Source organism: Rutidosis leptorrhynchoides, chromosome 3 (assembly GCF_046630445.1).
Source record: "Rutidosis leptorrhynchoides isolate AG116_Rl617_1_P2 chromosome 3, CSIRO_AGI_Rlap_v1, whole genome shotgun sequence".
Lineage (NCBI taxonomy): Eukaryota > Viridiplantae > Streptophyta > Magnoliopsida > Asterales > Asteraceae > Rutidosis > Rutidosis leptorrhynchoides.
Window position 1 is genome coordinate 674,115,087 of NC_092335.1, and position 27,337 is coordinate 674,142,423.

The 27,337-nt window shown below is 32.8% G+C and overlaps 1 long non-coding RNA gene across 7 annotated transcripts; it reads right to left on the reverse strand.

The window, feature by feature from the left end:
* Positions 1–19,048: 19,048 nt before the first annotated feature.
* LOC139899387 (uncharacterized) lies at positions 19,049–22,630 on the reverse strand. 7 transcript variants are annotated; one of them, XR_011777457.1, is made up of 10 exons: positions 22,336–22,630; positions 22,111–22,176; positions 21,776–22,015; positions 21,630–21,693; positions 21,228–21,400; positions 20,753–20,967; positions 20,425–20,489; positions 20,171–20,312; positions 19,674–19,834; positions 19,049–19,553 (listed from the first exon to the last, which is right to left on the reverse strand). It is a non-coding gene; the product is annotated as an uncharacterized lncRNA (long non-coding RNA). The 7 variants fall into 7 exon arrangements; XR_011777456.1 differs by having other exon boundaries at positions 20,425–20,506; XR_011777458.1 differs by having other exon boundaries at positions 20,425–20,967; positions 21,228–21,376.
* Between the last annotated feature and the right edge of the window lie 4,707 nt (positions 22,631–27,337).

The window sequence follows — 27,337 nt, forward strand, 5'->3', positions numbered from 1 at the left end:
ATGAACGGATTTGAGTTGTTTTGTTACACGAATTGATTTATTGTATATGTGGTATTTTATTGAATTTAGGTTGATTTCGCACATATATAGGCAACTAGTCCTATCCGTGTAGTTTAGTTTGTTGGTAAATCCGATTCGTTCCACAGGGAGATGGAGTGTTTAATGGTTTTTAATAGTCTTTGATGTCAAACTTAATTAAAGGGGGTTTTGGATTAGGAATTTATAATATAACAGTAACAGAAAATAACTTAACTAATTTACTTCATAAATAAAATTACAAGATTACAATAAATAACTTAAAAAGGAACTAAATGAAATTATGCTAATTATGATGCATTAATTATATTACTAAATGGTAATTAGTAAAATAGTAATTTTTAATAAAACTATATGTTTAGAATTTTGTTTTGAGTAATTATAATATAAACTTATTTAAATTAACTAAATGACAAGTTTTAATTATATTAATATAAATTATTAGGAATAGTAATTTAACTAATTACAAATTAATTATAAATTATAAACTTTTAATTAACACTAATTATAAGGTTAAAACATGTATTAAAGTATTTTATAATAACTAATATTAATTATATAGTAATAACCTAAATATAAATAATTAAATAATTAAAACCCTAATTTTAACCCTACTGGTACTGTAGCCGCGTTGTAGACCGTACGCGTTTCGCGTATTTATACGCGTATCGCGTATAATTTAAAACCTACGCGAATTGTGTAAATCTGGTCGTACAGTTTGATTTACAGGCATACGCGTTTCGCGTATACCATACACGATTCGCGTATGACTTATACGATGTGACAAACAGTCTGTTGCGAATTTTAAGTACTTTTATGTATTCTTTTTATATTTTAAAATAATAATTCGTAAATAATGATAATAATACGTTTACAAGAAATAATAATGGGATAAATGGGAGTGTTTACTTAAATGTGTCACCTCTAGGTCCATGGATTGTTTTGAGTTTAAGCCCTATTAAAATGTTTTAGTAATAAACTTTACATTTTTCTTTCGAAAAAATATAAGGTTACGACTAACTAATTAAAATCTAATTTTCATCGGATTTTATTTAGAAAGCTACTATTCCCCAAGTATTTAAATTGAGACCTAGCCTAGTTTTGACTTTCGCCAAAACCCAAATCATAACGGTTTCCCTTTTTATAATTTCACTACCATATAATTATTGATATTACCCAAACCACCGAAGTTTATTTCTAAATTGGTGTTAATAACTTATCCATAAATTCGTCTAGATCATTTTAATGTTGAAGCTTAATTTATGTAAATAAAAACAACTTTCGTTATTTAAATTTAATAAATTAAGTGGCAAGGGTTAAATACCTAATTACACAATAATGGTTCTTTTAACTAGGCTCAATATTAAGAATACTAAAGTTACATTTTTAACTTTTACAAATGGTAACAATCCATTTCACTAGGGGCTCTACATTTAAGCAAACACTAGGGAAATTTAGCTATTCATTACACTAGGGTAAACATAAAAATATAGATATGCAAACATAATAACAACGCTAATTTTAACAGAGTAAACTTACTAAAATATCTTCACTTTCATTAACTTCAAACGGTAGAAAATTACAATAATAACACCCCTTTCACGCGTACAATAACACCCTTAATCACGAATAATACACCCTTAAATATTTGAAACTAATTTTACAGAGTAATAAAATGACAGTAGTAATTATGTATAGTAATTGATATGTGTAAACTTGTGTTGTATTCTCCCTTTTTTGTGTTGATAGTACTCCGTATTTATCATTGAACTTGAAGTAGTAGTTGAGTCAAAAAGCTCCACTTACTGTAGCACTTAGACAAAAGAATTGTTTTAAAAACATAAAAGTAGCCGCCCCCTTCTGGAAACTAGAACAGTAATCTGGCCTAACATTACGCGTTTCGTGTATGGCTACACGATTCGCGTATGACCAAAAGGCTACACGTTTTGTGTAGTGTTACACGATTCGTGTAAGACCAATCGACAGTTTTCTTCATTTTTTTCTTTTTGTTTATTCTTTGTTGATCCCGTATCGACGTGTACTGACTTGGCACTTTCCATTTGAACTCTTTTCTTCATCTATCTTGTACTTTCATTCGGATAAACTTTTCTTGATATAAATTTGGTTAAAACTATCGTTTTATCGTCGTTTCTTCGAATAGCAAGCTCTTGTCTACTTTTATCGTTTTTCTCGTGAAATGCTCATTGAATGTCTTTGTAGATGGTAAAAACCTATGAAATATAAGAGATATTGCGTCGAATAATATGTATGTTTAGAGCAATATCAGATTCCGACGAGAATTCCGATGATGTTATAGAAATTACCCCAACTGAATTTAAAAAGGCAAAAGAAAATAATAAGGGAAAGGGCATAAAAATAGAGAAATCTAATTCCAACCCCGATGAACTTTATATGTATCGTCAACCCCCGAAGTCCTTAAGTTGTAACAATGACCCGGGAACCTCTAAACCACCAGGTTTTTCTAAACCAATGTGGAAAACGACGGCTCGTATTAGGGGAACATCATATATCCCTAGAAACTTGGCAAAACGAACCAAAATCGAAGAAGAAGAAACAAGCGAGCCGGAATAAGATAGTTATATTCGTGTGGTGTAATATATGTAATATAGTGTGCTTATTCTTTATGATATATGTAAAAATTTCTTGTATTAATAAGTATTTTTTTTTTTATGAATCTAACTCTTGTCTATTTTACAGTATAAAAACACAAAATGGATAGACAACCCAATATTTTAAGAGACCTACCCGGAGACATGATTGATGAAATCTTGTCTAGAGTCGGTCAGAATTCTTCGGCACAACTATTTAAGGCGAGATCAGTTTGTAAGACATTCGAAGAACGTTCCAAGAATGCCTTGGTTTATAAAAGGCTTTCGTTCGAAAGATGGGGGATATCACATTGGGAAATCCATAAGTTACGATGTGTTTACTTTGACGCATATATTGCGGGGAACCCAATGCTATTTTACGCAATGGGTTAAGAAATTATTTTGACTCAATATATCCGAATATTGGACTTCGTGATTTAGAAAAAGCGGCTAACATGCAACATAAAGAGGCATGTTATGCTTACGGATTAGTAATGTTCGCTTCTCACCAAAGTGAGAACAAGAACATCGGCCTACAACTATTAAACAAAACGTTCCCACAAGTGACGGAGTCGGTAATTGGGGTAAGAAATGAGGTTTTTAGATTGTTACGGGACTGTTGGACATTACGTAACCCTCGTCCCTTTGACGACGTTACAACACACTGTCTTATCAACGGCCATAACGGTTATGTTCCACAAGACCAAGGATGGGAAGTAGTCCTAGTAAAACCAGAATGCATGACTTGTTTCTGGACGTATGAATTACGTGTCTTTATTGCCTTTGCTGAACAACTTGTGTACTAGCTAGAATTATCTTCACAACTATCTTGTATCAAAGTTATTGTGTGCTATATTTCATGCTTTATGTAAAATAAGCGGTATTGTAAGTTTGTAAAATATTGTATAAAAGTTTGAACGCGAAATATTATTATAATCAGTTTTTCATATAGAATTGTAGTAGTTGAATTGTATATTAGCTACTAAGTATGAACTTAACGGGTAGGTACTACCCGAATTTAAACTTATAAAACGCTAATATGAAGAAAAAGCTTTTATAAATGAGTTCATATTATTCTACGAAATACTATTAACTACTCTTAATATTCTGTATGATTAACTTGTTTCATTTGACTATTTGAAGGAAATGGCACCGACTACTCGACAAACCGTGAATATGAGCGAAGAGGAATTTCGTGCCTTTCTTGCTTCAAACATAGCTGCAGTACAGGCTGCGCTACATACCAACAATAACCTTGGATCTAGCAGTACAGGAAATCGTGTAGGATGCACCTACAAAGAATTCACTGCCTGCAAACCTTTGGAATTTGATGGAACCGAAGGACCGATCGGATTGAAACGGTGGACCGAGAAGGTCGAATCGGTGTTTGCCATAAGTAAGTGTACTGAAGAGGACAAAGTGAAGTACGCTACGCATACCTTCACAGGTTCTGCGTTAACATGGTGGAATACCTATCTAGAGCAAGTGGGACAAGACGATGCGTACGCACTACCGTGGTCAGCATTCAAGCACTTGATGAACGAGAAGTACCGTCCCAGAACCGAGGTCAATAAGCTCAAGACAGAACTTAGAGGGTTACGAACCCAAGGATTTGATATTACCACGTACGAAAGACGATTCACAGAATTGTGCCTATTGTGTCCGGGAGCATTCGAAGATGAGGAAGAGAAGATCGACGCGTTTGTGAAAGGATTACTGGAAAGAATCCAAGAAGATATAAGTTCACACGAGCCCGCCTCCATACAACAGGCATGTAGAATGGCTCACAAAATAGTGAACCAGATTGAAGAAAGAATTAAAGAACAGACTGCTGAAGAGGCCAATGTGAAGCAAGTCAAAAGAAAGTGGGAGGAAAACGGTGATAAGAATCACCAATACAACAACAACAGCAATTACAACAATAATCGCAACAATTATCCCAACAATAGCAACATCAATCGCAACTACAACAAATGGCCCAACAACAACAACAACAATAACAACAACAACAACAGCAACTACAACAATCATCCCAACAACAATAATAACCGCAACAACAACAACAATCAGAAGCAGCTATGCCAAAGGTGTGAAAAGTATCACTCGGGGTTCTGCACCAAATTTTGCAACAAGTGTAAAAGAAATGGTCATAGCGCGGCGAAGTGTGAGGTCTACGGACCAGGGGTTAATAGAACGAAAGGAACAAATGGTGTCGGAACGAGTAATGGCAGAGCAAGTAGTGTCGGAGCAAGTTATGCCAATGTAGTTTGTTATAAATGTGGAAAACCGGGCCACATTATTAGAAATTGCCCGAACCAGGAGAACACGAATGGACAAGGCTGCGGAAGAGTTTTCAATATTAATGCGGCAGAGGCACAGGAAGACCCGGAGCTTGTTACGGGTACGTTTCTTATTGACAATAAATCTGCTTACGTTTTATTTGATTCGGGTGCGGATAGAAGCTATATGAGTAGAGATTTTTGTGCTAAATTAAGTTGTCCATTGACGCCTTTGGATAGTAAATTTTTACTCGAATTAGCAAATGGTAAATTAATTTCAGCAGATAATATATGTCGGAATCGAGAAATTAAACTGGTTAGCGAAACATTTAAGATTGACTTGATACCAGTAGAGTTAGGGAGTTTTGATGTGATAATCGGTATGGACTGATTGAAAGAAGTGAAAGCAGAGATCGTTTGTTACAAAAATGCAATTCGCATTATACGAGAAAAAGGAAAACCCTTAATGGTGTACGGAGAAAAGGGCAACACGAAGCTACATCTTATTAGTAATTTGAAGGCATAAAAACTAATAAGAAAAGGTTTCTATGCTGTTCTAGCACACGTCGAGAAAGTACAAACTGAAGAAAAGAGCATCAATGATGTTCTCGTAGCAAAAGAATTTCCCGATGTATTTCCGAAAGAATTACCGGGATTACCCCCACATCGATCCGTTGAATTTCAAATAGATCTTGTACCAGGAGCTGCACCAATAGCTCGTGCTCCTTACAGACTCGCACCCAGTGAGATGAAAGAACTGCAAAGCCAATTACAAGAACTTGTAGAGCATGGTTTCATTCGACCAAGCACATCACCGTGGGGAGCTCCTGTTTTGTTTGTCAAGAAGAAAGATGGTACATTCAGGTTGTGTATCCACTACCGAGAGTTGAACAAACTTACCATCAAGAACCGCTACCCACTACCGAGAATCGACGACTTATTTGATCAACTACAAGGCTCGTCTGTTTATTCAAAGATTGACTTACGTTCCGGGTATCATCAAATGCGGGTGAAAGAAGATGATATTCCAAAGACTGCTTTCAGAACACGTTACGGCCATTACGAGTTTATGGTCATGCCATTTGGTTTAACTAATGCACCAGCTGTGTTCATGGACCTTATGAACCGATTGTGTGGACCATACCTTGACAAGTTTGTCATTGTTTTCATTGATGACATACTTATTTACTCAAAGAATGACCAAGAACACGGTGAACATTTGAGAAAGGTGTTAGAAGTATTGAGGAAGGAAAAATTGTACGCTAAATTTTCAAAGTGTGCATTTTGGTTGGAAGAAGTTCAATTCCTCGGTCACATAGTGAACAAAAAAGGTATTAAGGTGGATCCGGCAAAGATAGAAACTGTTGAAAAGTGGGAAACCCCGAAAACTCCGAAACACATACGCCAGATTTTAGGACTAGCTGGTTACTACAGAAGGTTCATCCAAGACTTTTCCAGAATAGCAAAACCCTTGACTGCATTAACGCATAAAGGGAAGAAATTTGAATGGAAGGATGAACAAGAGAAAGCGTTTCAGTTATTGAAGAAAAAGCTAACTACGGCACCTATATTGTCATTGCCTGAAGGGAATGATGATTTTGTGATTTATTGTGATGCATCAAAGCAAGGTCTCGGTTGTGTATTAATGCAACGAACGAAGGTGATTGCTTATGCGTCTAGACAATTGAAGATTCACGAGCAAAATTATACGACGCATGATTTGGAATTAGGCGCGGTTGTTTTTGCATTAAAGACTTGGAGGCACTACTTATATGGGGTCAAAAGTATTATATATACCGACCACAAAAGTCTTCAACACATATTTAATCAGAAACAACTGAATATGAGGCAGCGTAGGTGGATTGAATTATTGAATGATTACGACTTTGAGATTCGTTACCACCCGGGGAAGGTAAATGTGGTAGCCGATGCCTTGAGCAGGAAGGACAGAGAACCCATTCGAGTAAAATCTATGAATATAATGATTCATAATAACCTTACTACTCAAATAAAGGAGGCGCAACAAGGAGTTTTAAAAGAAGGAAATTTAAAGGATGAAATACCCAAAGGATCGGAGCAGCATCTTAATATTCGGGAAGACGGAACCCGGTATAGGGCTGAAAGGATTTGGGTACCAAAATTTGGAGATATGAGAGAAATGGTACTTAGAGAAGCTCATAAAACCAGATACTCAATACATCCTGGAACGGGGAAGATGTACAAGGATCTCAAGAAACATTTTTGGTGGCTGGGTATGAAAGCCGATGTTGCTAAATACGTAGGAGAATGTTTGACGTGTTCTAAGGTCAAAGCTGAGCATCAGAAACCATCAGGTCTAATTCAACAACCCGAAATCCCAGAATGGAAATGGGAAAACATTACCATGGATTTCATCACTAAATTGCCAAGGACTGCAAGTGGTTTTGATACTATTTGGGTAATAGTTGATCGTCTCATCAAATCAGCACACTTCCTGCCAATAAGAGAAGATGACAAGATGGAGAAGTTAGCACGACTGTATTTGAAGGAAGTCGTCTCCAGACATGGAATACCAATCTCTATTATCTCTGATAGGGATGGCAGATTTATTTCAAGATTTTGGCAGACATTACAACAAGCATTAGGAACTCGTCTAGACATGAGTACTGCCTATCATCCACAAACTGATGGGCAGAGCGAAAGGATGATACAAACGCTTGAAGACATGCTACGAACATGTGTTATTGATTTCGGAAACAGTTGGGATCGACATCTACCGTTAGCAGAATTTTCCTACAACAACAGCTACCATTCAAGCATTGAGATGGCGCCGTTTGAAGCACTTTATGGTAGAAAGTGCAGGTCTCCGATTTGTTGGAGTGAAGTGGGGGATAGACAGATTACGGGTCCAGAGATTATACAAGAAACTATCGAGAAGATCATCCAAATTCAACAACGGTTGAAAACCGCCCAAAGTTGACAAAAGAGCTACGCTGACATTAAAAGAAAAGATATAGAATTTGAAATTGGAGAGATGGTCATGCTTAAAGTTGCACCTTGGAAAGGCATTGTTCGATTTGGTAAACGAGGGAAATTAAATCCAAGGTATATTGGACCATTCAAGATTATTGATCGTGTCGGACCAGTAGCTTACCGACTTGAGTTACCTCAACAACTCGTGGCTGTACATAACACTTTCCACGTCTCGAATTTGAAGAAATGTTTTGCTAAAGAAGATCTCACTATTCCGTTAGATGAAATCCAAATCAACGAAAAACTCCAATTCATCGAAGAACCCGTCGAAATAATGGATCGTGAGGTTAAAAGACTTAAGCAAAATAAGATACCAATTGTTAAGGTTCGATGGAATGCTCGTAGAGGACCCGAGTTCACCTGGGAGCGTGAAGATCAGATGAAGAAGAAATACCCGCATCTATTTCCAGAAGATTCGTCAACACCTTCAACAGCTTAAAAGTTCGGGACGAAATTTATTTAACGGGTAGGTACTGTAGTGACCCGAACTTTTCCATGTTTATATATATTAATTTAGATTGATATTTACATGATTAAATGTTTCCAACAAGTTAAGCAATCAAACTTGTTAAGACTTGATTAATTGAAATATGTTTCATATAGACAATTGACCACCCAAGTTGACCGGCGATTCACGAACGTTAAAACTTGTAAAAACGACATGACGATATATATATGGATATACATATGGTTAACATGAGATTATGATAAGTAAGTATCTCCATAAGTATATTAACAATGAGTTATATACATATAAACAAGACTACTAACTTAGGGATTTCGAAACGAGACATATATGTAACGATTATCGTTGTAACGACATTTAAATGTATATATATCATATTAAGATATATTAATATATCATGATAATATAATAATTTAACATCTCATTAGATATAATAAACAATGGGTTAACAACATTAATTGAGATCGTTAACTTAAAGGTTTCAAAACAACACTTACATGTAACGACTAACGATGACTTAACGACTCAGTTAAAATGTATATACATGTAGTGTATTTAGATGTATTAAAATACTTTTGGAAGACTTCAAGACATATATCAAAACACTCATACTTAATGAAAATGGTTACAGTTACTTTCCCATTCTTTTCTTTCATCAAGAATTCTAGTCGTATTCTTACCCGTATTATACACAACTTCAAAACGTACTTACTATGGGTATATACCAATAGGAACTAGCATGGGATTCCACTATTGATTATGTCATGTATGACTAATCAATTTTAACTTCTACCATGAGCTAGTCAACTAACTAGAACTCCTTTTAACCCCACTCACCACTCATCATTCACTCCATTTCACTTCCAATTCTCTTTCTAATTCTCTCTCAACACACACACACTATTATGAACGTATTTTTCCAGTAGTTAATCATCATCTTCATCAAAAATCACTTCAAGAATCAAGCTATAATCATCATAGGAAGAACACTTCAAGAACACTTCAAAAATCCCTTCAAGTTTACTAATTTACTTCCAAGCTTTCTAATCCATTCCAAGTAATCATCTAAGATCAAGAAACCTTTGTTATATACAGTAGGTTATCTTTCTTATTCAAGGTAATATTCATATTCAAACTTTGATTCAATTTCTATAACTATAAACTATCTTAATTCGAGTAAAAATCTTACTTGAACTTGTTTTTGTGTCATGATCCTACTTCAAGAACTTTCAAGCCATCCAAGATCCTTTGAAGCTAGATCATTTCTTGTCACTTCCAGTAGGTTTACCTACTAAACTTGAGGTAGTAATGATGTTCATAACATCATTCGATTCATATATATAAAACTATCTTATTCGAAGGTTTAAACTCGTAATCACTAGAACATAGTTTAGTTAATTCTAAACTTGTTCGCAAACAAAAGTTAATCCTTCTAACTTGACTTTTAAAATTAACTAAACACATGTTCTATATCTATATGATATGCTAACTTAATGATTTAAAACCTGGAAACACGAAAAACACCGTAAAAACCGGATTTACGCCGTCGTAGTAACACCGCGGGCTGTTTTGGGTTAGTTAATTAAAAACTATGATAAACTTTGATTTAAAAGTTGTAATTATGATAAAATGATTTTTATTATGAACATGAAACTATATCCAAAAATTATGGTTAAACTCAAAGTGGAAGTATGTTTTCTAAAATGGTCATCTAGACGTCGTTCTTTCGACTGAAATGACTACCTTTACAAAAACGACTTGTAACTTATTTTTCCAATTATAAACCTATACTTTTTCTTTTTAGATTCATAAAATAGAGTTCAATATGAAACCATAGCAATTTGATTCACTCAAAAGGGATTTAAAATGAAGAAGTTATGGGTAAAACAAGATTGGATAATTTTTCTCATTTTAGCTACGTGAAAATTGGTAACAAATCTATTCCAACCATAACTTAATCAACTTGTATTGTATATTATGTAATCTTGAGATACCATAGACACGTATACAATGTTTCGACCTATCATGTCGACACATCTATATATATTTCGGAACAACCATAGACACTCTATATGTGAATGTTGGAGTTAGCTATACAGGGTTGAGGTTGATTCCAAAATATATATAGTTTGAGTTGTGATCAATACTGAGATACGTATACACTGGGTCGTGGATTGATTCAATATAATATTTATCGATTTATTTCTGTACATCTAACTGTGGACAACTAGTTGTAGGTTATTAACGAGGACAGCTGACTTAATAAACTTAAAACATCAAAATATATTAAAAGTGTTGTAAATATATTTTGAACATACTTTAATATATATGTATATATTGTTATAGGTTCGTGAATCAACAGTGGCCAAGTCTTACTTCTCGACGAAGTAAAAATCTGTGAAAGTGAGTTATAGTCCCACTTTTAAAATCTAATATTTTTGTGATGAGAATACATGCAGGTTTTATAAATGATTTACAAAATAGACACAAGTACGTGAAACTACATTCTATGGTTGAATTATCGAAATCGAATATGCCCCTTTTTATTAAGTATGGTAATCTAAGAATTAGGGAACAGACACCCTAATTGACGCGAATCCTAAAGATAGATCTATTGGGCCTAACAAACCCCATCCAAAGTACCGGATGCTTTAGTACTTCGAAATTTATATCATATCCTAAGGGTGTCCCGGAATGATGGGGATATTCTTATATATGCATCTTGTTAATGTCGGTTACCAGGTGTTCACCATATGAATGATTTTTATCTCTATGTATGGGATGTGTATTGAAATATGAAATCTTGTGGTCTATTGTTACGATTTGATATATATAGGTTAAACCTATAACTCACCAACATTTTTGTTGACGTTTAAAGCATGTTTATTCTCAGGTGAATATTAAGAGCTTCCGCTGTTGCATACTAAAATAAGGATAAGATTTGGAGTCCATGTTTGTATGATATTGTGTAAAAACTGCATTCAAGAAACTGATTTCGATGTATCATATTTGTATTGTAAACCATTATGTAATGGTCGTGTGTAAACAGGATATTTTAGATTATCATTATTTGATAATCTACGTAAAGCTTTTTAAACCTTTATTTATGAAATAAAGGTTATGGTTTGTTTTAAAAATGAATGCAGTCTTTGAAAAACGTCTCATATAGAGGTCAAAACCTCGCAACGAAATCAATTAATATGGAACGTTTTTAATCAATAAGAACGGGACATTTCACCTACAAAAACAAACAAACATAAAATGTTTAATAATATAATATATATATATATATATATATATATAGTGGTAGGATCAAGAGGGAAGTAACCATTCGGGGGGAAGCAAAAACTTTTTTTTTTTTTTTGAAAAAACTTTGTTCACGAACATTATAGATGAGATGAAAATATGAACATTTAGTAGAGACACTTTGTGATAAATGTTTTTATGTTGGCGGGAAAACGCTCGAAGAAGTAATATATAACAATTATCGTGTTTTTCGAGCGTATTTTGAGGTTTTAGCTATTGGGGTTTAGATATTAGGGTTTATAGGGTTTAGATATCAGGGTTTAGAAATTTAGGGTTTAGTGTTTAGATTTAGGATTTAGATTGAGTTTTTAACACGAACGGTTTAGAGTTTAGGGTTTAGGGTTTAGGGTTTGGTGTTTTGGGTTTATGGAATAAACCCAAAACACCAAACCCTAAACCCTAAACCCTAAACTCTAAATCGGGCTAAATTTTACTTCACAAAACATGAAGAAAAGAAAAACGTTCATATTCTTCACGAACAATATTATCTTGAATGTTATTTTTGTCGATGGTATTCCCGCCTAAATAATAACATTCATCACGAAGTGTCTCTTCTAAATGTTCATATTTTCGTGTGATCTTGATGCCGGAAAAAAAAAATCAAAAAAACGAAAATTTTTTTTTTTTTGCTTCCCCCCGCTTCCCCCCGATTGGTTACTTCCCCATTGATCCTGCCCCTATATATATATATATATATATATATATATATATATATATATTGAAAGGATCCTTAGAGAACTAGAGTATGTAGAGAACCCATATAACTCATAGATTGAACTTCAATCTATGTGGAGATTGAGCTTCAATTTATGGACATGTTGAGTTTTAGCTTGTGAAAAAAAAATTCAATCATAAAAAAAATTGTCAATCTACACACAAAAAAAAGCTGCAAAAAAAACAGTCAATCTGCACAAAAAAAGTCAATCTGCAAAAAAAAACTGCAAAAAAAACATCCAATCTGCACACAAAAAAGTCAATCTGCAAAAAAAAATCAATCTGCAAAAAAAACTACAAAAAAACAGTCAATCTGCACACAAAAAAAACAATCTGCACACAAAAAAGTCAATCTGCACACAAAAAAAGTTAATCTACACACAAAAAAGTCAATCTGCAAAAAAAAAGTCAATATGCACAACAACAAAAACTGCAAAAAAAACAGCAATCTGCACACAAAAAAAGTCAATCTGCAAAAAAAATCAATCTGCACAAAAAAAAAAGTCAATATGTACAAAAAAACAGTCAATCTGCATAAAAAAAAGTCAATCTGCACAGAAAAAAAGTCAATCTGCAAAAAAAAAAGTCAATCTGCACAAAAAAAAAGTCAATCTACACAAAAAAAAAACTGCAAATTTTTTTTCTCAATCTGCACAGAAAAAAAGTCAATCTGCAAAAAAAAAAAAAAAAAAAAAAAAAAAAAAACTGCAAAAAAAAAAGTCAATCTGCACGCAAGTCTGAAGGTTAGTCGATGGTTCTCTACCATCTTTGGTTCTCCATGGATCCTCACCCTATATATATATATATATATATATATATATATATATATATATATATATATATATATATATATATATATCTAATATAATAATTTATATATTATTTCTTCTTCTTTCCATCTTAAAAAAAATCGAGAATACAACATTAGTAATATGGTCTGGTATTTTGTATGATTCATAGGAAAAAAATGGAATGGAAATGACATATTTATAGGCTAAAAAAATAACTTACGTTACTTAGAATATGAAAAGTTTTTATATTTATTGATCTTTAATTACTTAAAATTTATTTATGACGTTTTTATTTAATATGACCTTTATTTTTTTACTTTTTACCATAATAATTTTTAACTTTTTTACCCGTATATTAAATTACATGGGTAAATTTTATTGAGTTAGCCGTATTTAATACACCATACATATGATTCTAGGACTCAATTACTATAGATAGATAGATTAGTATACAAAGTTACAAAGATGAAGTTTTAAGACACAATATTACTTCTTTATATTCAGCTGTAGTGCATGTTAATTTAGCAAAAATACAAAAAATACTTTATCTTAACCACGAGGTGGTGGTAGAGTGGTTAGGTCTACCCTACTTAAAAAGGCACAAGAGTTCTAATCCAAAAAAACTGAAAAATTAAATCATGACTCCGTGATACTTTCGGATTGCAATTAAATCGGGTAGTCACCCTGAGATTAGTCGGCTCACAAAGGGAATCGGATAATTAGATATAACTAAAAAGTCACTTTAATTTTGTGTTAATAAACCTTCCATACATATTTAAAGGTAGCTTTGTTAATTTTATAAATTTGTAAGTAGTTACATAAAATGTTTTAAATCATTTGGAACTTAAAAAAAAACACAAACTGTTAGAATATCCCATTAAATTTAAATAGAAAGCCTTATATATTTTAGTTCATAAAATATAGAGTATAAAGTATTATCGAATTTTAAATCATAAAAATAGAGAGTTATTGTTTTTCTAAAAGCAAGCCTTATAATATCATAAAATAAATATAAATAGTATTATTTAATTATAGATCGTAAATATAAAAAGTTATTGTCAGGATTAGAAGGGACCAACTTAACCTAGAGGAAGAGCACGTCGTCTAAGACATGATGAATTAAATGTGCTAAGCCCACATGATTTGAGCTTTACACTAACGTTATGGGCTACATTCTTACCCTTCAATAACTTTAATGGCTCCACTTGGATCACATGTCAACGTTACTAAACTCGGCGACTAGAAAAGTCAAGATAACTTTTAAATATTTTCCATCACTTTTATTTGTAGCCGATGTGGGACGAATGTTTATTTTTCATCACTAAAGATTATAAGTTTGATTAATCGTGTGGTGTCTAAGTTTATTGATAGCCGGATATCAAAGTTGGTAGCCCTTGGTTTTGCCTATGGCCATTTCCACAAATGAGATTATTTTGATGAATTATACAAAAGGGTCCCATTTAGACTCATCAACAATCAAATAGATAGCTGTATTGGTTTATAAAAAAGGTGAACAAAACCAAATTACAAACTAAACAACAAACATAAGTCTAAAGCTTAATTCTCCTTGTTGATTACAAATTCAGAAATCAAATATATACCGTAACGCTTTCATTTTCGTACTACTTGAACAATCCCATGTGTTTTAATCATCTAGAATAAATGCTTATACGATCCCATGTTGTTGTCCAACATGGACCAAGCATGTGGTAGAAACTGGGCCAAGTGTTAGTGTAACACCCCAATTCCGAACGAGGAACATGAGGTCACATTTGTTAAAATATTAATGTCTTGAAATGATTATTAACCGTACATATTATCTTTTTAAAAAAATATTAGATTCGTTTAACCTGATATAAGTTCAACTAATAAGTAAATGTAGGTCTCTAAGGCATCTTCAACTTTGAAAGCTCTCACACTCATCCCAGATTTCCATGAATACCTGCCGCAGGAGAAGAAAATGCGGCTGAGCTAATTGCTCAGTGCGCAGATGATGACATATATAAATAAAATAATAACACTTTCATTTTAGCACGATAAGAGTGAAAGGAATATAAATAATTTATACTTTAATTTCAAAATCTCTGTCGAATACAACCACAACACCAGAGTACAAAAATAAGGGTCAGAGTAAAGAAGGGTCAGTCCATATCGAGTACACCTAACAGAACAGAATATCAAAATCGCACACACCGGTGCCAGAATATCAGTATCGCACACACCGGTGTCAGAATATCAGTATCGCACATCATGTATCACATATCACAATCACACACTGGTCGCGATTCTAGGTGTCACCCTAATCGGAAGGTGTGTATGGCACTACATCACACGACCGTCTACATAATCATATCATAACATATCATAGCCTAGGATGCATCCATACGCCTCCACAATAAATCAAAATGCTCTCCCGCGAGCAATAATCACATATCATAACAGAACGCTCTCCTACGAGCAATAACAGAATGGAGACGCCGTGACGAATCACACAGTCATGGTAAGTGCGAAGTCATTGGTACCACAATGACCACCCTGTGGTAATCTTCACAGGAAGTTGACTCGGTATACCTATCTCCTGTCTACAAACTAGGGTTCTATGATAGTACAGTGAACATACCAACCAACACCAAAACTATGTACCGTACATATGGAACCTAATCAAATGAATCAATAGCGCTTGAATAATAAGTTCACAAAGTTTTCCAAAAATCAATTAGTTTCACATAAAGGTTTTCTCAAAAACCATTTTGATCAAAGTTCTCGTAAATCATTTGTCCCACAAATATTTTCTTAAAAGTATTCACAATAATTCAGGTCTCGCAAAATTTCATAGTATCATTTCTCGCTATTACAAAAGTTCAGGTCTTTCAAACTTTCTCAAAATCATTTCTTATGCACATATTTTTCTCCAAAGTTTCTCCAAAATCAGATCTAGCGAAGTTTCTAAAAATTATTTTCCACAAAAAGGTTTTCCCAAAAGTTATCACAAAATATAAAATATCAATTTCTCAGTTCAACTCAAATAGATAGTTTAGATCAAAAGATAGTTTAACTCAAATACAGTTTAGCTCAACAAATAGTTCAACCCTAATTATATATAAAATCTGAACATGCAAGCATGGACGAATGAAAGAGATAACAAGATAATCACGATTGAGATAACGCTGAAAGAAAGTACAGACATCCGTACCTGGATAGGCGTATAAAGCTCGCAAGATCAAAAGAATACTCCAAAATCCTCAAAAGTCTACATAATCAATAATTTAACTAACTTTAGAATCTTAACTCTAATCTCCTAATTCTTATTTTGTCAAAATCTAAAGTTTTACGTTTCATTAGTTTTAATCCTTTTATCTTTGTCTTTTCTTAGCCTAATGATGTATTAAAAGCAATTAGGTTCTACATTGGGTTCATACAGATTATGTATTAAGTCACTAATTAACTAATTAGGTTCTATTATAGATTATGTATTAAGTCACCATATTTTAGTCATTCACCCAAATTATTATTATTATTATTATTATTATTATTATTATTATTATTATTATTATTATTATTATTATTATTATTATTATTATTATTATTATTATTATTATTAATTTTTCACGTGCAACTTGTAGAACTAATACTCTTTTGTAGGGTTATTTGTTGTAGTTTAAGGTTCGGCATTTCATATATACCGACTACACATATATACGTATTATCTTGTATTGGTAATAAACTAATAATACAGATATTTATAGGGTTAACCGAGAGACGGGGTTAAACCCTTCTTCCGTTCAAACACACATACCATTTTCTATATTCAGTTCTGGTCATAATTTGATTTGTTTAGCCCCATAACCCACATAGGTTTAAAATACTCCATTTCTAAACATATGACTAATATGACTATTTAATTTTAAGATCTATATAAAAAGAAATACTTATTCGTAGTCAAAATCTTATCATTTCATAAATATAATATTTTATGTGATATGTAATCACTCTAACTCGTAAGTTGAATAAGTAGATTAAGAAATTAATATAACTAAGTTTTAATATAATAACAAGAGCTTTGATTAGTAGTTACCTCCGATAGGCGTATGTGAATCGTAAATAGACCCGTAAAATTTTGTAGTCTCCTTTGAATTCTGTACCTTCACCTTATTTCTTTGTCTTTATTTTGTTGGGTTGTAGTAAATAAAATGGTTATCAAGTTGGTGCATATCACTTTTGATTCAACTGTATATATAGTTGGTTTTAACTAAGAGGGTGCTAACTAATGATACTCATGGAGGATATATATATATATATATATATATATATATATATATATATATATATATATATATATATATATATATATATATATATATATATATATATATATATATGACTTATTGCTATCTCCTTTTTTTTTAATTTATAATTGTTGGCCTACAAATCCCACTCAACCGACCGAGTGCTATTTCTCTACTTTCAATTACAATTACAATTCAATTGTATATTACTTTCTTTATTTAATGTAAAGTTAATGGCAAATGACTAGCCACGTTCAATGTTGGAGTAATATATACTTCAATAATTAACTTATATATAATTTATTCATTTCTAATAACTTTATTGTTGGTTTCCACTTTCCACTAGTTTATATTTAGTTAAATTATTATCACAATTACAATTGATGACCATTTCTATTATTAATATTAGTTGTAGTGCCAAATATTAATGTATAGTATTTTATTTATTAATTTTAATTGTGTTGTAATTATGAATACTAGCTTAATGCCCGCGAATTCGCGGGACTTTTTTATTGTACGAATTAACCATAAAATGATATTTTTTTATTATTTGATAGGTTGCCGGTAATGGACCAGATTATATAATAATGTTGTATAGTTGTAGAAAAAATCTAAACAAATAAAAGCATAAATGAAAAAAAAGAAAGGAAACGATTAATAGTGGCCTAGGATATAATTAAGATATCTAATAGCTCTGAATTTGTTTCCAATTGGATTTTGAAGTTAGGGTTTTTTGAGAGGAAATTAGGGTGTTTTTGCGTATGGTTGTGAATGAATTCAATTTTGCACGTCCCTTATTTTCCCATGTTATCCCGCTAGTTTTGTGTTTCAAGGGTGTTTTGGTAATCAAACAATTCATGGAGTGGATTATGATGTCATAATCAAATTTAGGAAAAATGGATGGTTTAGATAAGTGTAGATTATCTTTTTTGATGGCTAAGATTAGTTCTTTCTTCTTTAGATGACCTATTGCACGGGTGTGTAAAAAACCGTGAAAAAATTTGCGTGGACAATTTGTAAGCATTTGCGTGGAGAATTTTTAACTTTGCAGGTGGAAACAATTTCTTGAACCGCAAACCCAGTATCCAATAATAGCATCACATACATTTGCAGTAAAAGGTAAGGGTAGAGGTTGTAAAATGATCGGGTCAGACCACAAGTCAAGATTTCATATATGTAACAAACTTCAAACTTCAGTAAGATATGGTATAAAATGATTTGTAAACGAAAACTCTTAGGATCGTAAATTTTAATTACTTTGATAGCAAAGGCAAGTCGGATACCATTGTGAGTTGCAAACACTATATATTCATGTATCGGTTTGCTGAATGTCTTGACATGAATATATATGACTTCAGTCGATACCAGCAACATCATTCACATTTAACTACAATTAGTGTTTTAGTAAATATCAAAGTAAAGTACATGTGATGTTATAGATACATACATAACGATTTTAAAACATTCTTTTTAGTGAAAAGCCATCTAATTTCATTAACTAAAACCATATAGCATATAGCATATACAACATTACATGGGCATATCCATGTCTATACAATCACGAGCATATTTACATTATGAATATACGTACAAAAGAAACAACCACTTTGAAATTTAGAATATAACCCATTTGAAATTTCACTTACACTATTGATAACCCAATTTAGCCAACCCCTATTCTGTAATTAATAATGTTAAGTAGAAGCTTGGATTGGTAAGCGATTTGAGTTGTTGCTGATCGCCAAAATCTGTTCATCCAGCTTTTGTGCCATCTCTTTGCAACTATACAAACAATCTCTACCAAGTATACATTTCCAAACATCACTCTTCTGATTGTCGAATGTCCGCAGAGAAATAGCAGCAATCATGTATTCAAATTCTAATTTGACCCATCTTGATGGAGCGCGACACCACTTCCAATTGAATTCCGAGTTTGAGCATGACCAAGGAATCCTCTCACTAATGCTTGTAAGCTTTTATGACTCCAATCTGTATTTTATTATCACCAACTGGGGCACATGATCTCACATTCACATCCTTCAATATTCCTCCTCCTAAAATACATTAACTTTTCAAATTTAGTTACGGTTTATATAATCTTTTTTTTGTTCAATCACACAAATTATCATACATATCATATACATCTTACATCATAAAAAGATAACAAAACTAACCTCTTATCAGCCCATTAACGTGAAAACGGGTCAATTTAGGTAGAATTTTCTTAGTTGATTAGACCTACATATACCTTAGTCTCCTAAGGCACACCTTTACAAATTAGAGTAACAGGTCCATTCTCTTGTAAAGTTCTTATCTTTGGAAAAAAGGATCAAATCTGCACAAGTTGTAATTTTGAATAAATAAAGCAAACAAAAGCAATTTTACAAATACTACTTGTGACGCACACCCAACTACTTACCACATGTAAGTTAATTGATAAAAAAATACACCAAAGAAATTATCAATTCTTGAATGAACCAAGTCAAACAAATCAATAAAACCGTTGAAACGATTGCAACAATTTTTGCAACAAATATAATATTAAATGTTATCGATCGATAAGTACAAATATAATTAATTTAAAGAAACACTATTTGACATAACATACCATGTTTCGAACAGTTACAGGGTCACTATTGAATATGAACGTATAAAATGTATTTGAAAGTACCTCCTCATCTGATACTATGATTGAGAATATTTTTTCCCCTGCTTCATATTGGCGACTTCCATCTTGTTCTTCGATGCAAAGAACTTTCACTTTCAGTCCAAACTTAACAACGGTTGGTTTAACATCTTTAATCATGATCATTCTATAATCCATGATTATCATATAAATCAATATCAATAGGTTAGAATAGATGCTGATAAAAAAAAAAAGTAATCATGAATACATAAAACTGCTGTAATTGAAAAGATGGAGACCTGTTTAATAATTAGGGTTGAGTATACCACAAAATGTCCTCATTAGACTACCGAGCCTCTAAAAGCTTTAACATAAGAAGCACTCCAAGAATAAACCATTACATGCATGTTAAAAAACATCAATTCTAGATTGTAAATAAATTATGATAAGTGCACAAAAAAATATACAAATAGTGTAATCTTATTTCAAAAAATCAATAATGACCCAATACTAATGACCACTTAAACATTTGATTCATCACAGTAGTCATTGATGGCAGACTTAATCAATTTAAAACATATACAAACATCATGTACGAAAGAAACACATGAGGTTAAGGAAAATTACCAGCCATGGTTTGAGGCAATGATGATGAAACTTGTGTTTGCATAGAATCTCTTATTGCATATTATCATTTACCAATAAATTCTCCTTAAAAATGACACATTCGGCATTTGCACTTAGCGTAGCCAAGATCTCATCTATCATAGTGATAACTGGAAGCTTTGCAACAACCTTTAAGTTGCTGGTGGTGCTTTTGGGGCTGTATCCCTCTCTCGGAACTGCCTCTAAATATTAATGTGTGCTATTAGAAGTCATGGCTATAATACAAAGTCATTGTTTTCAAGAAAGACTGCATCTTTAAGCTGACTTGATACACGCTTTAAGATGGAGATTTCGACCCATTTACTTACCAATGAGTAAAAATTATCAGTATAAACATATTATAAACACTGAATAAATTACAAAACGTATTGTATTCTTGTATCATATTTGACCTCAATTCAACTCATGGTCATCATATTAATAGTGAATACGTCACCTTCTTTTGGTCTAGCTTCAGAAGTAGTTTGTCTTTCTTTGCTCATCTCATTAAGAGAACCTGGATTGACACTGCTATAATTGCTTCCAAATGAGAAGGCTGTGATCCGCTAGCATGGTATACCCTTTTCAGTAAAGTGGCTCCCGAAGCTGTTAATGTTTCCTTTGAGTTATCTAAAGTTGATAAAAATATAAACTATAAATAAGAAATTCATGAATATAGTCTTCATTCAAAATGTTTCTTTATCAATGCCTATATATTTTTGGTTCATTTCCAACTCTTAACAATTACGAAGTAAATCATTAAACCTATATTGAACAGCGGTTTAACCTACCAGACCCGCCCATATTACCATCTCTATAAGAGCTACAAAAACAATCAAAGAGAGTAAAAAGTATGTACCTTCATCGTCTGTTAAACCGCTGGATCCAGGAATACAGTTAACACGTCACAATTTCAACATCATCTATAAAACCCAATGTAAATAAAATTAACCTAAATGAACTGAAGTTAACATGATAAATAATAAAACGAAAAAAATAAGTTACCAGCTGTAGGTAAATTAGATTCCTCAACCAAGCGTGCAACAACAAACGATGAACTTATATGACCATATGAGATGTCAACACTTGTTTAGACATGTTAGCAACATTCATTGCTTCACTCATTGCATTTGGTCCAATTTCATCTAACTCATATGTCTGTCCAAATGACCTCAATAAAATTATAATACATGAAAAAATGTGCATACCTTTACAGAATCTATAATCGAACCGCAGTTAGGTCACCTAAAACAACAACATTATTATACTAAATAAAGGCGCAAAGAACATAAAAATAGTTCAACACACACAAAATTAACAAATGTACTTAAACAATATACCTATTAATCGATAGAGATGACTTAAAATAAGTTTCAATTGGCGGCAACTAACAAAAATCAGCAAACCTGCAAAATTTCATTCTTATACAAAAAACTATTGAGCTTTAAAACTTCAAAATGCCCAAATTTTAATAGCCAGCGTTAGTATAATAGACGATAATCAAATCGATTGCACCATAAGAACCCTAATCGATTCATAATGAAACTGAAATTAAGAAGATTTACCATTGTATTTTGCCACTCTCACAAAGTTCGATTAGCTAATCACAGATATGCTATCGTGTTTTTTCTTCTGTGGAATTTTTTTCGCTGATATCCGTATGGTATATCGCGATTTGTTCATCATCGATTGATTTTTAAGGAATGATCTGCGTCTGCTTTGTATAATCCTTTGTATTTCGCCAGGAATCATCATTATCGATATGAATCTGAGATTATGGAACCCTAATTTAGTGTAGGTGTTGTTGATGGACAGTATAGAAGCGTTTGAAATTCGTCCGAAATTTTTTTTTCTTAAGAGGAAGAGGGATAATTTGGTAATCAAACAAATCAAGACCAAGATTATGAAGATGATATAAAAATTAAGGGGGAATTGATATTTCCACACTCATTTTTTTTATTGTTCCACCACAATTATAGGTAACTACCTAAAGTACCCCTGTATTAAATAAATGGAATAATCTATTTTGCTATACTTCTTTCATCTACATAATCTTACGGAGTATTCGATATTAAATTGGTGGGGATCAAGCCAAAATTAAATAAATAAAAATTTCTTCTTCTCTCTCCTATAATATCTCTGCAACTAGCTTTTTATTTCACCCTCAAAAACAACCCCAAAAATTTAAACGCAATTTGCTTTTGGATCTAGCGATTTAGATGTCACCACCTACACCAATAAGTTCATGCACTTTTTCGAACCTGAGAGTACTAGTTTATCTGACAACCGTCACCAAACACACCGCCACGCGCCACCCTTTCTGGTGTAGCTGTTAGCCGCTACTGGCCGCCAGTAACACAGCAAATCGCCGTTAGCTGTCGTGGTATTTTTGAACATAGAAAATTGCCATAGCTAATGGTACAAACTGTGGTATTTTGAGACATGCATTTTTTAGCAAAATATGTGGGTGTTTTTAATTTTTGATTTGTTTCTTATTTTTAATTATTGATTTTCGTATTATTTAAAGATTTGCAAGGATCTAAACGTGAAATCAGTCTCCTTTAATTTGTTTATGATTTTCCTTTTCTTTATCAACATTTTTCGCATCATATTTTAATCAGGGGAATTCTTAAATTTTGTGTATTACTCTCCTTTTCTTTTTCAAGATTTTTTTTTTTTTTTTTTTAACATATCTTAATTAAATCAGCAGAACTTGTTACCAGTTTTGTGGATGGAAAAAAAAAATGAGAGAGAAAAAGGATACTAAGAAAATGAAAGAAACGTTGAAATGGCAATCAAAACATTCAATATTAAACATAATTCATAAGGGCATTTTAGAAAACAGCTTGAAAAAATGGTGGAAGAAGTAAAAAAAAATGGTGGAAGAAGTAAAAAGAGTGTTGGAAATATCACTTTCTAAAAATTAATGGTCTAGATTAATGGTTACTAATTAAATGGATGGCTAAGATTAGATTTAGCTTTTTAAAATGACATATTTTTAGTTTTGTTATTATATATATATTTGTTATTATATATATATAAAAGATAAAAGATAACTAATCCAGTTCATCAACTTAAACCATTCAAGAACTTATGCATCAAAATTTATTTTGGGTTATTATAGTTAGTGGTTTAAATAAAAATTTTGGTAATATGATTGATCCAGTGTTTGGGTATGTACCTTTAGATGGTGCACCGGACGCTACAAAAAATGCGGTTGTTTCGCCTTTGACGCAATCGTCTCCGTGGCCTTTATAGATGTTTTGATTGGGCTCGTTCCAACCTTATTGCCAGTTTTTGAGTCAGTTGATTTTCTTGAGGTTAACGCAGATGACTTTGTCCCGTCTCCTAATGTGTTTGCGGGCTCTTCTTTGAAGAAGTCGAATGTTGTTGTGGACGGTCCTTTAGTTGATGTGAACGTGGGTATTATCAAAAAAATTGAAGAGCTCAAGCGACATTGCATCCATGGCTTCAAAATTCGATAAAGTCTGTTGAAGCTAATCGGTTTATTGTGTCCCACATCGAAAAGTGAAAGAAACAAATGTTCATATATAAGAGAAGCAATCGTTGTTTTCAAATACGGTTGCTGGTTGACATCTCTTCTAATTCGCCGATAAGAGAAGCAAATTGTTGTGTGGAGGAATCAATATCTCGACATAAGCCAACCCCACGCCTTCCTACATCTAAGTGTGAATCACTGCCGAAGACCTGTTCGAGGTCCAGGCTGAGACTGTCCAACTAATGTTTGAGCTTGACCCGACTGGAGATTGGCTCGGGTAGGGGGCTCATGCTCTCGACTCCCCCAATAGCGAGGTGGCTCAGCAGGGAAGGAATGAGAAATTGTCAAAGATGACTTCTTTGTTGTCGAAACGAAGGGCTAAATTAAATTAAATCATGACAATGTGATACTTTCGGGTTGCCAGTAAATCGGGTAATCGTCCTGAGATTAGTCCACTCACAAAGAGAATCGGATAATTATGTATAACTAAAAAGTTACTTTAATTTCGTGTTAATAAACGTTCCATACATTTTTAAAGGCAGATTTGTCAAATTTATAAATTAATAAGTAGTTACATAGAATGGTTTAAATCATTTGGAACTTAAAAAAACACAACCTGTTAGAATATCCCGTTAAATTTAAATAGAAAGCCTTATATATTTTGGTTCATAAAATATATAATCTAATTTAAAATCATTAAAATAAAGAGTTGTTGTTTTTTAATAGCAAGCCTTATAATATCATAAAATATAAAAAGTATTGTTTATTTTTAGATCGTAAATATAAAAAGTTATTGTTGGGATTAGAAGAGATCAACTTAGCCTAGAGGAAGGCAGGGGTGGAACTTAGTTATATTAGGAGGGGGTGCCCGCCCCCTCTGGATTTGAAGAAAAAAAAAATTACACTAAATATTTTTTTTTACTAACAAATAAGGTTTTTTTTTAGTGTTTACCCTCCTGACATTGAAACTTTTATTAAATTTTTACATTTGCCCCACCTGTGTCCGGGTTCAAGTTCCGCCACTGGAGGAAGGGCATGTCTAGTAGTAAGACGTAATATTACATTCATGTTAGAATATCCCATTAAATTTAAATAGAAAGCCTTATATATTTTAGTTCATAGAATATATAAAGTATTATCTAATTTTAATCATAAAAATAAAGAGTTATTGTTTTTTAATAGCAAGCTTTATAATATCATAAAATATAAAAAGTATTGTTTAAATTTAGATCGTAAATATAAAAAGTTATTGTCGGGACTAGAAGAGACCTACTTAGCCTAGAGGAAGAGCACGTCTAAGACGCAATGAATTATATTCAAATTCAAATTAAGTTAAATGTGCTAAGCTCACATGATTTGAGCTATATACTAGGGTTTGGGCTACATCCTTACCCTTCAACAACTTTAATGCCTCCACTTGAATCACATGTCCACGTTACTAGACTCGGCAATTAGAGAAGTCCAAATAACTTTTAAATATTTTCGATCACTTTTATTTACAGCCAATGTGGGACAAATGTTTATTTTCCATCACTATAGATTAGTTTGATTAATCGTGTGGTGTCTAAGTTTATTGATAGCCGGATATCAAAGTTGGTGGCCCCTGGTTTTTGCCTATGGCCATTTCCACAAATTAGATTATATTGATGAATTATACAAAAGGGTCCCATTTAGACTCATCAACAATCAAATAGATAGCTTTATTGGTTTATAAAAAAGGTGAACAAAACCAAATTACAAACTAAACAACAAACATAAGTCTAAAGCTTAATCCTCCCTGTTGATTCCAAATTCAGAAATCAAATATATACTGTAACGCACTACTTGTACGTACGATCCCATGTGTTTTAATCATCTAGAATAAATGCTTATACTTAAAAGATATCAAGGTTGATGATTATGGAATATTATCGCATCAACTTAACGTCCTGCTCCAGTAACATTACTTTTAATTAAGATCAGCATCAATTGATAGTCTTGGATTATTTAAATGATTAACATCTTGCTTCGACTAGTGGGTCATTTGATTTAGGTCCTAACGCCGTTGAGGTACAGCCTGTTTTGGTTCCAGATTCATTCAGTAATGCGAGCCCGTTGGGTGTCCCGGATTGTCTTGGAGATTGCGGTTTTGTCGAAATGCCTCCCACCGATTGTGGTACTGCCGATGGTTCTATTGCTAATGGAGGTGGTATTGCTCGTGCATTAAATATTTCTGAATCGAGACCCCTGTACTGTACAAAGATAGTACGCATGGTATCATGTTCTTGTTGTTGAAAGTGTGAAGAATTTGATCAAATGAACAAGACTTGATTTGGTGAACAAGTCGTAGAGAGCTTGACTTGGTGAACAAGTCGTAGGGAGCTTGACTTGATGAATAAGTAGTAGAGATTTTGTTGCCTTAATTATATCTTCTAGTAGGAATGGAGTATGGAGCAAGTAATAGATATTTATGGAATGTCTTTTGCTTGAAGGACAAGTTTAACTATTCCTATAAATTGTAACCCCTAGCCTCATTGTAATGTGTGCACAAAATTAATAGAAGAAAAATCTCTGGTTTGCGCCCGTGGAGTAAACCCTTCTCCGTGTTTTGGAGTTGGGATATAACCACGTTAAATACCCTGTGTCGTTTATCGTTTTTATTTATCGTTCTAGCTTTATTAATCGTTTGTCGTTTGTGAGTTTGGTGGTTTGATGAATCACCTGTCTTGTTAGGGCCTACCCAATTCCTAACAACTGGTATCAGAGCTTCAAGGTTCGAAGACGGGCAACAATGGCGATTTGAAAGCAAGATATTCGATATGTTTGATGATTCGGGTGTTCATCAAGGTTAGATTAAACGACAGGGTTGTGTGTCTTGCAACTTGTGTCGAGATATCGAAGATTTGTTGCTGAAGACAAAGAAGAGATTTTCGAGAAGATACGGGTATCGGATCTAAGTTATCATTCCTTGCGGTCCTGTTCGAGGGAATGATGAACTTTTTAAAATTCGGATTCCACTGCGCAGCTGGAGAATAAAAATTACTGCGAGTTCGATAGCCGTTGGATCGGCTTGAAATGTTTACCGAAGG